Source organism: Thalassophryne amazonica, chromosome 17 (genome assembly GCF_902500255.1).
Source record: "Thalassophryne amazonica chromosome 17, fThaAma1.1, whole genome shotgun sequence".
NCBI lineage: Eukaryota > Metazoa > Chordata > Actinopteri > Batrachoidiformes > Batrachoididae > Thalassophryne > Thalassophryne amazonica.
Window position 1 is genome coordinate 76,775,508 of NC_047119.1, and position 10,661 is coordinate 76,786,168.

The window sequence follows — 10,661 nt, forward strand, 5'->3', positions numbered from 1 at the left end:
CTTATTGTGACAACTTGACATTAAATTTGTTTGGGATGTTGTTATTGTGACAACTTGACATTAAATTTGTTTGGGATGTTCTTATTGTGACAACCTGACATTAATCAAAGTGACATTACCAGATAATGTCTTTGACATGACAACTTGACATTAAATTTGTTTGGGATGTCATTATGACAACTTGACATTAATCAAAGTGACATACCAGATAATGTCTTTATCAATCAATCAATCAACTTTTTTCTTGTATAGCGCCAAATCACAACAAACAGTTGCCCCAAGGCGCTCCACATTGCAAGGCAAGGCCATACAATAATTATGAAACACAGTCTACGTCTAAAGCAACATAACCAAGGGATGGTCCAGGGTCACCCGATCCAGCCCTAACTATAAGCCTTAGCGAAAAGGAAAGTTTTAAGCCTAATCTTAAAAGTAGAGAGGGTATCTGTCTCCCTGATCTGAATTGGGAGCTGGTTCCACAGGAGAGGAGCCTGAAAGCTGAAGGCTCTGCCTCCCATTCTACTCTTACAAACCCTAGGAACTACAAGTAAGCCCGCAGTCTGAGAGCGAAGCGCTCTAATGGGGTAATATGGTACTACGAGGTCCCTAAGATAAGATGGGACCTGATTATTCAAAACCTTATAAGTAAGAAGAAGAATTTTAAATTCTATTCTAGCATTAACAGGAAGCCAATGAAGGGAGGCCAACACGGGTGAGATATGCTCTCTCCTGCTAGTCCCCGTCAGTACTCTAGCTGCAGCATTCTGAACCAACTGAAGGCTTTTTAGGGAACTTTTAGGACAACCTGATAATAATGAATTACAATAGTCCAGCCTAGAGGAAATAAATGCATGAATTAGTTTTTCAGCATCACTCTGAGACTAGACCTTTCTGATTTTAGAGATATTGCGTAAATGCAAAAAGGCAGTCCTACATATTTGTTTAATATGCGCTTTGAATGACATATCCTGATCAAAAATAACTCCAAGATTTCTCACAGTATTACTAGAGATCAGGGAAATGCCATCCAGAGTAACGATCTGGTTAGACACCATGCTTCTAAGATTTGTGGGGCCAAGTACAATAACTTCAGTTTTATCTGAGTTTAAAAGCAGGAAATTAGAGGTCATCCATGTCTTTATGTCTGTAAGACAATCCTGCAGTTTAGCTAATTGGTGTGTATCCTCTGGCTTCATGGATAGATAAAGCTGGGTATCATCTGCGTAACAATGAAAATTTAAGCAATACCGTCTAATAATACTGCCCAAGGGAAGCATGTATAAAGTGAATAAAATTGGTCCTAGCACAGAACCTTGTGGAACTCCATAATTAACTTTAGTCTGTGAAGAAGATTCCCCATTTACATGAACAAACTGTAATCTATTAGACAAATATGATTCATACCACCGCAGCGCAATGCCTTTAATACCTATGACATGCTCTAATCTCTGTAATAAAATTTTATGGTCAACAGTATCAAAAGCAGCACTGAGGTCCAACAGAACAAGCACAGAGATAAGTCCACTGTCCGAAGCCATAAGAAGATCATTTGTAACCTTCACTAATGCTGTTTCTGTACTATGATGAATTCTAAAACCTGACTGAAACTCTTCAAATAGACCATTCCTCTGCAGGTGATCAGTTAGCTGTTTTACAACTACCCTCTCAAGAATCTTTGAGAGAAAAGGAAGGTTGGAGATTGGCCTATAATTAGCTAAGATAGCTGGGTCAAGTGATGGCTTTTTAAGTAATGGTTTAATTACTGCCACCTTAAAGGCCTGTGGTACATAACCAACTAACAAAGATAGATTGATCATATTTAAGATTGAAGCATTAAATAATGGTAGGACTTCCTTGAGCAGCCTGGCAGGAATGGGGTCTAATAAGCATGTTGATGGTTTGGATGAAGTAACTAATGAAAATAACTCAGACAGAACAATCGGAGAGAAAGAGTCTAACCAAATACCGGCATCACTGAAAGCAGCCAAAGATAACGATACATCTTTGGGATGGTTATGAGTAATTTTTTCTCTAATAGTCAAAATTTTGTTAGCAAAGAAAGTCATGAAGTCATTACTAGTTAAAGTTAATGGAATACTCAGCTCAATAGAGCTCTGACTCTTTGTCAGCCTGGCTACAGTGCTGAAAAGAAACCTGGGGTTGTTCTTATTTTCTTCAATTAGTGATGAGTAGAAAGATGTCCTAGCTTCACGAAGGGCTTTCTTATAGAGCAACAAACTCTTTTTCCAGGCTAAGTGAAGATCTTCTAAATTAGTGAGACGCCATTTCCTCTCCAACTTACGGGTTATCTGCTTTAAGCTACGAGTTTGTGAGTTATACCACGGAGTCAGACACTTCTGATTTAAAGCTCTCTTTTTCAGAGGAGCTACAGCATCCAAAGTTGTCTTCAATGAGGATGTAAAACTATTGACAAGATACTCTAACTCCCTTACAGAGTTTAGGTAGCTACTCTGCTCTGTGTTGGTATATGACATTAGAGAACATAAAGAAGGAATCATATCCTTAAACCTAGTTACAGCGCTTTCTGAAAGACTTCTAGTGTAATGAAACTTATTCCCCACTGCAGGGTAGTCCATCAGGGTAAATGTAAATGTTATTAAAAAATGATCAGACAAAAGGGAGTTTTCAGGGAATACTGTTAAGTCTTCTATTTCCATACCATAAGTCAGAACAAGATCTAAAATATGATTAAAGTGGTGGGTGGACTCATTTACTTTTTGAGCAAAGCCGATAGAGTCTAATAATAGATTAAATGCAGTGTTGAGGCTGTCATTCTCAGCATCTGTGTGGATGTTAAAATCGCCCACTATAATTATCTTATCTGAGCTAAGCACTAAGTCAGACAAAAGGTCTGAAAATTCACAGAGAAACTCACAGTAACGACCAGGTGGACGATAGATAATAACAAATAAAACTGGTTTTTGGGACTTCCAATTTGGATGGACAAGACTAAGAGACAAGCTTTCAAATGAATTAAAGCTCTGTCTAGGTTTTTGATTAATTAATAAGCTGGAATGGAAGATTGCTGCTAATCCTCCGCCCCGGCCCGTGCTACGAGCATTCTGACAGTTAGTGTGACTCGGGGGTGTTGACTCATTTAAACTAACATATTCATCCTGCTGTAACCAAGTTTCTGTTAGGCAGAATAAATCAATACGTTGATCAATTATTATATCATTTACCAACAGGGACTTAGAAGAAAGAGACCTAATGTTTAATAGACCACATTTAACTGTTTTAGTCTGTGGTGCAATTGAAGGTGCTATATTATTTTTTCTTTTTGAATTTTTATGCTTAAATAGATTTTTGCTAGTTATTGGTGGTCTGGGAGCAGGCACCGTCTCTACGGGGATGGGGTAATAGGGGGATGGCAGGGGGAGAGAAGCTGCAGAGAGGTGTATAAGACCACAGCTCTGCCTCCTGGTCCCAACGCTAGACAGTCACAGTTTGGAGGATCCCAAAAAATTGGCCAGATTTCTAGAAATGAGAGCTGCTCCCTCTAAAGTGGGATGGATGCCGTCTCTCCTAACAAGACCAGGTTTTCCCCAGAAGCTTTGCCAATTATCAATGAAGCCCACCTCATTTTTTGGACACCACTCAGACAGCCAGCAATTCAAGGAGAACATGCGGCTAAACATGTCACTCCCGGTCTGATTGGGGAGGGGCCCAGAGAAAACAACAGAGTCCGACATTGTTTTTGCAAAGTTACACACCGATTCAATGTTAATTTTAGTGACCTCCGATTGACGTAACCGAGTGTCATTACTGCCGACGTGAATTACAATCTTACCAAATTTACGCTTAGCCTTAGCCAGCAATTTCAAATGTCCTTCGATGTCACCTGCTCTGGCCCCCGGAAGACAATTGACAATGGTTGCTGGTGTCGCTAACTTCACATTTCTCAAAACAGAGTCGCCAATAACCAGAGTTTGATCCTCGGCGAGTGTATCGTCGAGTGGGGAAAAACGGTTAGAGATGTGAACGGGTTGACGGTGTACACGGGGCTTCTGTTTAGGGCTACGCTTCCTCCTCACAGTCACCCAGTCAGCCTGCCTTCCCGACTGCACGGGGTCTGCCAGGGGGGAACTAACGGCGGCTAAGCTACCTTGGTCCGCACTGACTACAGGGGCCTGGCTAGCTGTAGAATTTTCCACGGTGCGGAGCCGAGCCTCCAATTCGCCCAGCCTGGCCTCCAAAGTTACGAATAAGCTGCACTTATTACAAGTACCGTTACTGCTAAAAGAGGCCGAGGAATAACTAAACATTTCACACCCAGAGCAGAAAAGTACGGGAGAGACAGGAGAAGCCGCCATGCTAAAACGGCTAAGAGCTAGCAGCTACGCTAAGCTAGCGGATTCCCAAACAGGGAATCCGACACTAGACAGGCTGTGGAGCAGCACAGGTAACGCACGACAACAGTGCTAAAATAAAATAAAAATCCACTAGACAGGCTGTGGAGCAGCACAGGTAACGCACAACAACAGTGCTAAAAAATAAAATAAAATAAAAATAAAAATCCACTGGACAGGCTTGACATGACAACTTAATATTAAATTAGTTTGGGATGTTCTTATTGTGACAACTTGACATTAAATTAGTTTGGGATGTTCTTATTGTGACAACTTGACATTAAATTAGTTTGGGATGTTCTTATTGTGACAACTTGACATTAAATTAGTTTGGGATGTTCTTATTGTGACAACCTGACATTAAATTTGTTTGGGATGTTCTTATTGTGACAACATGACATTAAATTTGTTTGGGATGTTCTTATGACAACTTGACATTAATCAAAGTGAAATTACCAGATAATGTCGTTGACATGACAACCTGACATTACATTTGTTTGGGATGTTCTTATTATGACAACTTGACATTAAATTTGTTTGGAATGTCATTATGACAACTTGACATTAATCAAAGTGACATTACCAGATAATGTCTTTGACATGACAACTTGACATTAAATTTGCTTGGGATGTTCTTATTATGACAACTTGACAATCAAAGTGACATTACCAGATAATGTCTTTGACATGACAACTTGACATTAAATTAGTTTGGGATGTTCTTATTGTGACAACTTGACATTAAATTAGTTTGGGATGTTCTTATTGTGACAACTTGACATTAAATTAGTTTGGGATGTTCTTATTATGACAACTTGACATTAATCAAAGTGACATTACCAGATAATGTCTTTGACATGACAACTTGACATTAAATTTGTTTAGGATGTCCTTATTATGACAACTTGACAATCAAAGTGACATTACCAGATAATGTCTTTGACATGACAACTTGACATTAAATTAGTTTGGGATGTTCTTATTGTGACAACTTGACATTAAATTAGTTTGGGATGTTCTTATTGTGACAACTTGACATTAAATTAGTTTGGGATGTTCTTATTATGACAACTTGACATTAATCAAAGTGACATTACCAGATAATGTCTTTGACATGACAACTTGACATTAAATTTGTTTAGGATGTCCTTATTATGACAACTTGACATTAATCAAAGTGACATTACCAGATAATACCTTCAGTTAATTCAAAATGCTGCAGCTAGAGTACTGACGGGGACTAGAAGGAGAGAGCATATCTCACCCATATTGGCCTCTCTTCATTGGCTTCCTGTTAATTCTAGAATAGAATTTAAAATTCTTCTTCTTACTTATAAGGTTTTGAATAATCAGGTCCCATCTTATCTTAGGGACCTCGTAGTACCATATCACCCCAATAGAGCGCTTCGCTCTCAGACTGCAGGCTTACTTGTAGTTCCTAGGGTTTGTAAGAGTAGAATGGGAGGCAGAGCCTTCAGCTTTCAGGCTCCTCTCCTGTGGAACCAGCTCCCAATTCAGATCAGGGAGACAGACACCCTCTCTACTTTTAAGATTAGACGTAGACTGCTGGGGGGTTCCCATGATGCACTGTTTCTTTCTCTTTTTGCTCTGTATGCACCACTCTGCATTTAATCATTAGTGATCGATCTCTGCTCCCCTCCACAGCATGTCTTTTTCCTGGTTCTCTCCCTCAGCCCCAACCAGTCCCAGCAGAAGACTGCCCCTCCCTGAGCCTGGTTCTGCTGGAGGTTTCTTCCTGTTAAAAGGGAGTTTTTCCTTCCCACTGTAGCCAAGTGCTTGCTCACAGGGGGTCGTTTTGACCGTTGGGGTTTTACATAATTATTGTATGGCCTTACAATATAAAGAGCCTTGGGGCAACTGTTTGTTGTGATTTGGCGCTATATAAAAAAATTGATAGATTGATTGATTGATAATGTCTTTGACATGACAACTTGACATTAAATTTGTTTAGGATGTCCTTATTATGACAACTTGACATTAATTAAAGTGACATTACCAGATAATGTCTTTGACATGACAACTTGACATTAAATTTGTTTAGGATGTCCTTATTATGACAACTTGACATTAAATTTGTTTGGGATGTTCTTATTGTGACAACTTGACATTAAATTTGTTTGGGATGTTCTTATTGTGACAACTTGACATTAAATTTGTTTGGGATGTTCTTATTGTGACAACTTGACATTAAATTTGTTTGTGATGTTCTTATTGTGACAACTTGACATTAAATTTGTTTGGGATGTTCTTATTATGACAACCTGACATTAATCAAAGTGACATTACCAGATAATATCTTTGACAAGACAACCTGACATTACATTTGTTTGGAATGTCATTATGACAACTTGACATTAATCAAAGTGACATTACCAGATAATGTCTTTGACATGACAACTTGACATTAAATTTGTTTGGGATGTCATTATGACAACTTGACATTAAATTTGTTTGGGATGTCATTATGACAACTTGACATTAATCAAAGTGACATTACCAGATAATGTCTTTGACATGACAACTTGACATTAAATTTGTTTGGGATGTTCTTATTATGACAACTTGACAATAATCAAAGTGACATTACCAGATAATGTCTTTGACATGACAACTTGACATTAAATTTGTTTAGGATGTCCTTATTATGACAACTTGACATTAAATTTGTTTGGGATGTCCTTATTATGACAACTTGACATTAAATCTGTTTGGGATGTCCTCATTATGACAACTTGACATTAAATTTGTTTGGGATGTTCTTATTATGACAACTTGACAATCAAAGTGACATTACCAGATAATGTCTTTGACATGACAACTTGACATTAAATTTGTTTGGAATGTCATTATGACAACTTGACATTAATCAAAGTGACATTACCAGATAATGTCTTTGACATGACAATCTGACATTACATTTGTTTGGGATGTTCTTATTATGACAACTTGACATTAAATTTGTTTGGAATGTCATTATGACAACTTGACATTAATCAAAGTGACATTACCAGATAATGTCTTTGACATGACAACTTGACATTAAATTTGTTTGGGATGTCATTATGACAACTTGACATTAATCAAAGTGACATTACCAGATAATGTCTTTGACATGACAACTTGACATTAAATTTGTTTGGGATGTTCTTATTATGACAACTTGACAATCAAAGTGACATTACCAGATAATGTCTTTGACATGACAACCTGACATTAAATTTGTTTGGGATGTTCTTATTGTGACAACTTCACATTAAATTTGTTTGGGATGTTCTTATTGTGACAACTTCACATTAAATTTGTTTGGGATGTTCTTATTGTGACAACTTGACATTAAATTTGTTTGGGATGTTCTTATGACAACTTGACATTAATCAAAGTGAAATTACCAGATAATGTCTTTGACATGACAACCTGACATTACATTTGTTTGGGATGTTCTTATTATGACAACTTGACATTAAATTTGTTTGGGATGTCATTATGACAACTTGACATTAATCAAAGTGACATTACCAGATAATGTCTGACATGACAACTTGACATTAAATTTGTTTGGGATGTCATTATGAAAACTTGACATTAATCAAAGTGACATTACCAGATAATGTCTTTGACATGACAACTTGACATTAAATTGTTTGGGATGTCATTATGAAAACTTGACATTCATCAAAGTGACAGTACCAGAGAATGTCTTTGACATGACAACTTGACATTAAATTTGTTTGGGATGTCATTATGACAACTTGACATTAATCAAAGTGACATTACCAGATAATGTCTTTGACATGACAACTTGACATTAAATTTGTTTGGGATGTTCTTATTATGACAACTTGACATTAAATTTGTTTGGGATGTTCTTATTATGACAAACTTGACATTAAATTTGTTTGGGAGTCTTTATTATGACAACTTGACATTAATCAAAATGACATTACCAGATAATGTCTTTGACATGACAACTTGACATTAAACATGTTTGAGATGTCTTTATTATAAAAACTTGACATAAAATTTGTTTGGGATGTCATTATGACAACTTGACATTAATCAAAGTGACATTACCAGATAATGTCTTTGACATGACAACTTGACATTAAATTTGTTTGGGATGTTCTTATTATGACAACTTGACAATCAAAGTGACATTACCAGATAATGTCTTTGACATGACAACTTGACATTAAATTTGTTTGGGATGTTCTTATTATGACAACTTGACAATCAAAGTGACATTACCAGATAATGTCTTTGACATGGCAACTTGACATTAAATTTGTTTGGGATGTTCTTATTATGACAACTTGACAATCAAAGTGACATTACCAGATAATGTCTTTGACATGACAACCTGACATTACATTTGTTTGGAATGTCATTATGACAACTTGACATTAATCAAAGTGACATTACCAGATAATGTCTTTGACATGACAACTTGACATTAAATTTGTTTGGGATGTTCTTATTGTGACAACTTCACATTAAATTTGTTTGGGATGTTCTTATTGTGACAACTTGACATTAAATTTGTTTGGGATGTTCTTATGACAACTTGACATTAATCAAAGTGAAATTACCAGATAATGTCTTTGACATGACAACCTGACATTACATTTGTTTGGGATGTTCTTATTATGACAACTTGACATTAAATTTGTTTGGAATGTCATTATGACAACTTGACATTAATCAAAGTGACATTACCAGATAATGTCTGACATGACAACTTGACATTAAATTTGTTTGGGATGTCATTATGAAAACTTGACATTAATCAAAGTGACATTACCAGATAATGTCTTTGACATGACAACTTGACATTAAATTTGTTTGGGATGTCATTATGAAAACTTGACATTAATCAAAGTGACATTACCAGATAATGTCTTTGACATGACAACTTGACATTAAATTTGTTTGGGATGTCATTATGACAACTTGACATTAATCAAAGTGACATTACCAGATAATGTCTTTGACATGACAACTTGACATTAAATTTGTTTGGGATGTTCTTATTATGACAACTTGACATTAAATTTGTTTGGGATGTTCTTATTATGACAACTTGACATTAAATTTGTTTGGGATGTCTTTATTATGACAACTTGACATTAATCAAAATGACATTACCAGATAATGTCTTTGACATGACAACTTGACATTAAACATGTTTGAGATGTCTTTATTATAAAAACTTGACATAAAATTTGTTTGGGATGTCATTATGACAACTTGACATTAATCAAAGTGACATTACCAGATAATGTCTTTGACATGACAACTTGACATTAAATTTGTTTGGGATGTTCTTATTATGACAACTTGACAATCAAAGTGACATTACCAGATAATGTCTTTGACATGACAACTTGACATTAAATTTGTTTGGGATGTTCTTATTATGACAACTTGACAATCAAAGTGACATTACCAGATAATGTCTTTGACATGGCAACTTGACATTAAATTTGTTTGGGATGTTCTTATTATGACAACTTGACAATCAAAGTGACATTACCAGATAATGTCTTTGACATGACAACTTGACATTAAATTTGTTTGGGATGTTCTTATTATGACAACTTGACAATCAAAGTGACATTACCAGATAATGTCTTTGACATGACAACTTGACATTAAATTTGTTTGGGATGTTCTTATTATGACAACTTGACATGTCAAAGTGACATTACCAGATAATGTCTTTGACATGGCAACTTGACATTAAATTTGTTTGGGATGTTCTTATTATGACAACTTGACAATCAAAGTGACATTACCAGATAATGTCTTTGACATGACAACTTGACATTAAATTTGTTTGGGATGTCTTATTATGACAACTTGACAATCAAAGTGACATTACCAGATAATGTCTTTGACATGACAACTTGACATTAAATTTGTTTAGGATGTCCTTATTATGACAACTTGACATTAAATTTGTTTGGGATGTCCTTATTATGACAACTTGACATTAAATCTGTTTGCGATGTCCTCATTATGACAACTTGACATTAAATTTGTTTGGGATGTTCTTATTATGACAACTTGACAATCAAAGTGACATTACCAGATAATGTCTTTGACATGACAACTTGACATTAAATTTGTTTTGGATGTTCTTATTATGACAACTTGACATTAAATTAGTTTGGGATGTTCTTATTGTGACAACCTGACATTAAATTAGTTTGGGATGTTCTTATTGTGACAACCTGACATTAAATTTGTTTGGGATGTTCTTATTGTGACAAC